This window comes from Kryptolebias marmoratus, linkage group LG1, assembly GCF_001649575.2.
Source record: "Kryptolebias marmoratus isolate JLee-2015 linkage group LG1, ASM164957v2, whole genome shotgun sequence".
Classification (NCBI taxonomy): Eukaryota; Metazoa; Chordata; class Actinopteri; order Cyprinodontiformes; family Rivulidae; genus Kryptolebias; species Kryptolebias marmoratus.
This window is the reverse complement of record NC_051430.1, coordinates 4796794-4804806: the sequence shown is the minus strand read 5'-3', so window position 1 is coordinate 4804806 and position 8013 is coordinate 4796794.

Below are 8013 nucleotides of genomic sequence, written 5' to 3'. Positions count from 1 at the left end.
TTAACTGTGGCAGCCTTCTTGGGACAGGATAACTCAAAATGTTGACCAGTTGTAGATGTGCATCTGATAATTACTTTCTGGGAGTTTGACTAAAATCTTTATATAAGATATTTTGCAAACAGACAGGCAAACTCACACACATGCAGACACGGGCAAAAACATCAGGAAAATTAGAAACATGTAGTCCAAAAATGATGCAGAAAAACAGGTCCATTTATTACTTCTACACTGGACTATTGTAAAACTGTTTAAAAAGTCTTCAGTTGATCTAAAATGCTGCAGCCAGAGTTCTGATGAGAGTTAGGAGGAGAGATCAGATTCCTCCAGTTTTAGCTTCTCTCCAGTGTCTCCCTGTCAAGTTTAGAAAATAATTTAAAACCTTACTTCTAACATATAAAGTTTTCAACAACCAAGCTCTAGCGTATATTAAAGATCTTCTTGTTCCATATTTTCCTAACAGAGCACTTTGCTCTCAGACTGCAGGTTTACTTGTGGTTCCTAGAGTTTCTAAAAGCTTTCAGTTCTCAGGCTCCTCTCTTGTGGAACCAACTTCCAGTTTCTGTCCATGAGGCTGACACCCTGTCTACTTTTAAGACTTTCCTTTTTGATAAATCCTATAGTTAGGGTTGGCTTGGGTTTCCTGAGTTATCCCTTCGTTCTGCTGCTATAGACTTTGACTGCTAGAGGTCAAATTGTCTACATTTCCTCACTCTGCTGATGTCTTTACTTGCTCTGCTCTCCATGTTTGTAATTATTTCTATCATTAACATGTATTTCTTTGTCTTTCTTCTTTGTCTCTTTCCTGTCCTCTAACCCCTGGCGGTTGAAGCAGATGGCCGCTCATCCTGGTTCTGGTTCTGCTGGAGGTTTCTTCCTGTTAAAAGGAAGTTTTTCCTTTGCAATGTTGCCAATGTGCTGCTCAGGATGGGAGACACAAAGTGAAGATTCAACACATTCTGCTAGCTTCTATAATTTTACTAATTGGCTTTTTAAAATGTATGTGAATGTTTTTGTACAGCGCCCTGAGACGACTTTTGTTGAGACTTGGTGCTATATAACTGAAATGAATTGAATAAAAAAAAACATTTTTGCCCTGTAGCATTCAGCTTTGGCCAACAATGACAAATATTATTAACAGCAGTGAAAGTAAAAGGATCTTAATCAATGACTGTTATAAAGTCTTTGTGTGGATGATTTCTGCAGACAGAGCAGGCTCTAAATTTTAAAGTGATTTATTCTGATTCATGGTCAGTAAAACAGCATCCAAAAGTTTTATTTACCTCATCAAAAAAAAAAAAGTTAGTTACTTAAAGATGAATGTTTTATTATAAAGGTCTTTTTTTCCGTATCAGTACACCTATAAACAAAAGCAAGCAGCAAATAAAAAGACTTGTTAAAAAGCAGGAAGTATCAAACACAACCACATCTTCTACATCTGGTTGCAATTATGGGAAATACATCTCAGATGTGGATTTTGCTTTTAATCATTACTTTAGCTTCCTTTAGAAGAGCCCCAGAAACAGGAAGGTGGATCCAGATTTGTGCTACAAGAATCTCAGACTGGAAAAGTTGATGAGGTGCTGGTTTGATTGTGTTTTTATTGGGCACTCTAGTTATCTCTTCATCACTTGATTCAAATCTGTGTAATTAAAAACATTTATTTTAAGAGTTTATAACTTTAAAGTCTGTCTGTTCAACTCCTCTTAAAAGGGTACCTATTATGCGGAAGAAAAAAACAAAAAAAAAAAACAGCCATTTTTACCAATAAGTAAATGTTTTCTGGTGTCTGCAAAACGACCCGTTTCAAAAACCTCAGGACTGTTGCATCACTATCCCTGTTACCTAGCAACCCCAAGCCAAGCCCAGCCCCTCACCTAGCAACCCAAGTGAAGCTCCACCCACTTCATTACGGGAAGACCGTCACATTAGTTCTGCTGGTTTTACAGCTGAACAATGTCTGCTGGAAAAGGAAAATGTTCTGCTGTCGGCTGCGATATAGAACATGTGTCCATGCATGTTCTCCCAGTCACAGAGAACAGAGCTGCGTGGCTTCATTTTATTTTGGATGGCAATGTCCCCGTGATATTGCCAAAGAAAGTTGTAGTTTGAACATCTCACCTGTCCCAGAAACACGTCTCTGTTAAAGTCACGGCAGGTTTGTCTAAACTAACATTAGAACTATGTTAATAAAAATGAGAAGAAAAGTTAGAAAAAGAAATAAAACTGATCTTTTACCAGGCAGTTGCCCGGACACTTTTGTATGTAAATGGTTCTTCATCCATTTACATAGGCGGAGAACAAAAAGGGATCCAGAACAAAACTTGATACCAGAGATGTCTGAGAAGCGGGAACTGGAGTATGTGGAGGCACTGACCTAGCCACGGTCGGTGGAGATGTGGAGACTGCCAATGCCGGTGGAGGTGGGATGGCTGCCACGGCCGGTGCAGCCGGTGGAGGCGTAGAGAACGCCGCAACCTGTTTCCTCCTTCTTCGAGGGCGACTGTGAGTCGTGGTGGAGACCTCTGTTAGATGACTGGGCCCATCAAGGAAAATGAGCAGGTACTGTTCTCGTAATTCCTCCAAGATCTGGGTCTTGTCCTCCTTGGTGAGGGAGACACAGGGAGGGGAGTCTGCTGGATTCTGGTCTGGCTGGTCCATTATGTCAGGTTGAGTGAAGAGAAAGTGAACCCAATGTTCAGACTCATCTTAGTTAAAAGAAAAAATAAAGCAATTTATTTTTAAACAAAAGAACAAAAGCAAAAAGCTGACAGGGCAGCTAAACAAAAACAATAACAAAAATCCAGAATGTAGTAAAAAATGACAAAACAAGCCAAGACACGGGAGTAACCAGACTGTGTGAATAAGCGATAATAGACCAGCAAATAAGTTGAGGAAATGACCAGGCATTAAAGCAAAGGGTAATTAGGGAAAGTTGAAACATGTGAGTGATTACAATTGCGAGCAGGTGGAGATGGGCGTGGCAGGTAAACAAGTGATGACAGAGGACAAGAGAATAATGACATGAAACAAATACACAAGGAGCAAAGACTGAACAAAACCCAGACTAAACATAAAGGCAACTAAATAACAAAATACAAGAAACAATAAACCCAAAAGAAAACTCAAAGAACAGCCCTAACAAAACCCAAATCCTGACAGAGAGAGGCATCCTCCTGGACCTTCTTGGAGACACAGGATCTAGGAAACCTGAAGACCCCAAATACCCTTTGGATGGATATCCCAGAGGGCCTGAAAACCTTGGAGGTGGATATCCTGGGGAACCTGAGGGAGTGTGGGACACTGGAGGCTCGGGAGTGTGGGACGTAAAACCAGAATTGGGGACTCCTCTGTTATGGACCCTCTCAGATGCGGCCAGGTGAAAGGCATCGTCCTCGACCCTCTCAAGCGTGGCCTGGTGAGAGGCACGTCGTCGACCCCCACTGAGACGCAGGAAGGTAGAGCATTGTCATTGCCGACCCCCACAGAGACGCAGGTGGGTGAAGATTCGCTGACCCCTTTGCAGTTCTCATTCACACGGCACCAAGTCAATCGAGCCAAACCCTTTGAGCGACCTGTTCCCCTCCTCGCCTGTGGTGGCGCTGCACCAAGAACTACTGAAGGAAATGACACGAAAACCTCTGAAGAAGTCACTGAGCACAACTTTCTTCTTATGGAAAAGTAAACAAAAATGGAGCAGCATCAAATTTGAGTGGCTCTTCACTCCACCTCTGATCATTAGCCATTTCTTCCGGTAGTGGAAGAAATATGTATTTGAGACCGAAGTTTTTAGGCGTTTAAAAAAAATAATAATAATCAAAACATCACATGCAGCGATAAATTGTGGGTAAACACTTTGCTGAAGTCCGCCTGCATGCAGGCTTAGCTGAAGGGCAGATGTAGTACACAAAGGGGGCGGGGCTAAAGAGCACGCCGAAGAATTGGGACACACTACACACTCATACCCTTCAGTATGAACGCACATTTAAAGGACACGAGGGTGGAACGAGAGTGGACGTGTGAGTATTGGGACTGGGCCAATGAAAGGGTTTTGAATTAAATGGCAGAAATATGGCAGTGGTGACAGAGCAAGCTGCGTCTGTCATTAAAAAAGCAGTTTTCAAATGTAAAGTATTGAAATAATTCTTGTTCCACTCTGCTGTACAGGTGTGAATACTATCAAACTTTGCTCCGTATTCAACAAGTCAGAACAAAACACATCTGAACAGCCAAATATCTCCTGCAATGACTTTGGAAAGCAAAAATACCTAAACTGTACTTTTAAAATTACACTGGCGCCTTCTTAAAATACCAAAGCAGCGACCGGTCCGCCATGTTAGATGTCACAGTTATGATGCAGAGGCGCAAGTAGAAGACGTAACTTGTACTGTCCCAATTCTCCAATGTCTGCATGCTTGTAACCTGCGCACAAACCCTTCTGTGCACTTCGACTGAGTACACACTTCATAGAGGGGCGTAGGGTGGAGTGCGAGTATTGGGACCGGGCCTTGATCTTTGAGCGGATGTGTCCGGCGGACGTCCGCGTTGAGTCTGCCATGAGTACGTGTGGACCTCCACGGAGTGAAGTATCTGGGGGCCTTCAGTTATAGTCGCACAGGGCTCCGTGCACAGGATGCGGACCTGAGCGAGCTGTGGAGGCGTTTATACTTGACGCTTACGTTGGTGCAGTATTCTCCGAAAAGACAGGAGGCTGTTTTCTTTCACTTAATGCACCTTATAGTCCGATGCGCCTTATATATGACAAAAGTTTGAAAATAGACCATTCATTGACAGTGCGCCCTATAATCCAGTGCGCTCTGTAGTGCGGAAAATACGGTAGATGTTTTGATTCACCCCTGCTGGTCTCAAGTGTCTAAAAGCTTTGTTACTGTTCACCAGCATGTAAAGCCCACTTTACACTAGATCACAGCCCTGCTATGACCTCCACAATCTATTAGAACATGGCTGGGTCACATTTGGTAAACCTCCGTCAATGTGAAGCCAGCTCTCTGTTCGAAAAGCATTGGAAGTACTGCATTGCTTCCAATGCTTTTCTAATGGCAGGTGCTGTCATTATTCACCTCTAAACAGATTTCTTAACTTTATTTATAGCTGGCTTTTTTAAATTCATTTTTTTATTGATATTTTTGCATATAAAACAAAGGTGCTTACACATTCCAAGGTACAAAAGTGTTGAGCAAAAACAAATTGTATACACCGATAACTTCAGGATGTATATGTTTCATGAGGTGAACTCAAAGAATTAAGACTTTTTCTATGTTCACAATAGGTCTTCTCTCAAATATTGTTCACAAATTTGTGTAAATCTGTGTTAGTGAGCACTAACACAGATAACACAGATGCTGAGATAATCCATCCATCTCACAGGTGTGACATAATAAGATACTGATTAGACAGCATGATTACTGCACAGGTGTGCTTTAGGCTGGCCATAATGTTTTACAATACATATAGAAATTATTGTCTTCTTTCAGCCAATGTTTTTTTTTTTAATTATTATTTTCAGACTTTATGGTTTTCTCTCAAATACCTCCAGAAGGCAGAAAGTACCCAGGTCAGTTACTGTTCAGTCCCATAATACCTTTGTTTAGCTTTGTCCTCCTGAATGGGTGAGGGGTGTTTTCAACTTGTCACATCTCTGAAATAAAGCACTGCTGAAATGTGATCATTTACATGAGTGAAAACCAATCTCTCCTTTCACACACAGTTCAAGAATTTGTTATTACACCTTATAGTTTCGGAGCAGCAACTGTTTGTTTGAAGCTCACTTTTTGTACTTGCACATGAAGCTTTGAAGCTTCGCTGCTACGTAAAAAGTAAAAAGCTGGCTTTCTGGTTGGCTAAGAGTGTTTCCTTTGTTTCAGGCTTCTTCACTGTTTCAAAAATAGCAGGAGTGGCCAGAACCTCTGAGAGTCAACATTGGGAACCAAGTAACTCCACTGTTTCTGGGTTTACTGCCTTTTATAATAAACACGTGATTTTCCTCATTATCTTCCATCATAGGTGACCCCAAGAAGGCTGCATATCTTTTAAAATCACGTCATCTCTGATTGTCTGTCTGTCAGCAAAATATCTCATAAATCACTGGACAAATTTTGATAAAACATCCAAAGAGTAATCTTTAGCTGAACTTTAGGAGTCATTCTGATTCAAGATGGCTGCCTCTGCTACTTCTGCAAATAGGAAAATAGCTATAACTCAGTCCATTTTACAGATATTGAGCTGAAATTGGCCTGGGTGTTCATGAAAATGATTACCAACACATGCTCTGATTGCTAGCAGATGGCTGTCATTTGTTAAAAATTCGGAGAAAGCTGAGGGTTGAGGTTTTAAAAATTACATCTGTTCTCTGTTTTCAGTCCATGTACGTGCCTTCAAAACTACTACCATTTCCCCCAGCTGCTGTAAAACAATCCTTTGCAATTAATGATTTAAGTGTGTAGTATGTTTATGAACAGAAAGCAACAGTTTGAGAGGGTCATTGTGTGGCTGCAGTGTGAGCCTTCAACAATCTGAAACATGGACACAAATCACATTTAAATGTAGCATTAAAACATGAAATATTTCCTATTTAACAGACTAGACTAATCTTTAACATAAAAAAGTCAACACTGACTGTAAAAGAGCTTTGTCTTTGTGTGTGCATTTAAAGTGTCTGAAATACAGAAATACCTTTTTGGTTCCATCAGCCAAGGAGGTTATAGGTTCATGTTTGTCTGCAGGGCCCAGGAAGAGGGATGAGCTGAGTTCCCAGTCTATAGGGACACATTATTCCCATCAATCTTCCTGCTGAGCACACAGCCTTTTACAGCACATGATTACAAGAAGAAATCCAGAAAACTGGATATAATCTGAAAACAAAATAAGTGAAAGACCTAGCGTTGAAGGAATGCATATCACCCGCCACCTTTCATGCCAGAGAGATCCTGCAAGATGTCCCAGCACTCACTCAAAGTACATGTTGGAGATGACTATCTGCTACTAATACACAAGATTTAGCTCAATATCTGTAAAACTAAATCAGTTACAGACATTTCTTGTGTTGCCTACGATTGATTAGCAGTAGCAGCCATCTTTAATTAGGTTTACTCCAAAAGTTAACCAGTTGCAGATATAAATCCAATGATTACTTTCTGAAAGTTTCACTAAAACCTGTTCAGTGTTTCATGAGCTACTCTGGTATCTCATGAACGGTCCGCTACTATCACACCAAATTGTACCTCAATATTTTTAATACTGGCCAAGTTATAGTCATTTTGTTATGTTAGCTGTGATGGCCATCTTAACCAAAAGTTAATCAGTGGTGGACTTACATCTAGTGATTACTTTCAAAGACTTTTATCAAATCTGTTCAGTGTTTAATGAAATATTTTGCTAACAGTACAGACAAACAAACATAGGCAGACATGGGCAAAAACATAATCACTCTTTTGCCTTTGGTGGTGGGAGATAAACGGGAGCAATTGTTTTCCTGTTCACACAAGTCTATCAGGAAGCATGAAGAGGTGTGTGTGTGTGTGTGTGTGTGTGTGTGTGTGTGTGTGTATAGTGGGCCACATGTGGCTAGCAGCCATATGTTTCACAATAATAGTCGTTAGTTTTTTAATAGGGTGATGTCATTCTAGGTTTGCAGTTCCAGTAAGTATATTCATGCAGTTCTGGATCAGATCCCAAAACGAACTCCTGCAGCGCCCGATCCTTTCTCTGCACTCATGGAGATGAGCCGATACTTTGGTTACTGACGACGGATCCGTGCATCCTCAGCCTGATGAAGAAAACCTAACAACCAAATCAGGACTGTGTAGCATCAGAAGAGAGAACTCAGAGCACATGTGATGGTCTTTGATTGATTTCAGCTTTAGTTCACAGCTTTCAACAAGTCATTAAAGCTGTTTCTCTTCAGAACCTCCTCACTGAGGCTGATCTTGTTGGCTGGACCAGGCTCTGGTTCTGTCAGGACTCCAGGTCTCTGTGTAAAGTTGTGTTCTGCCAAAT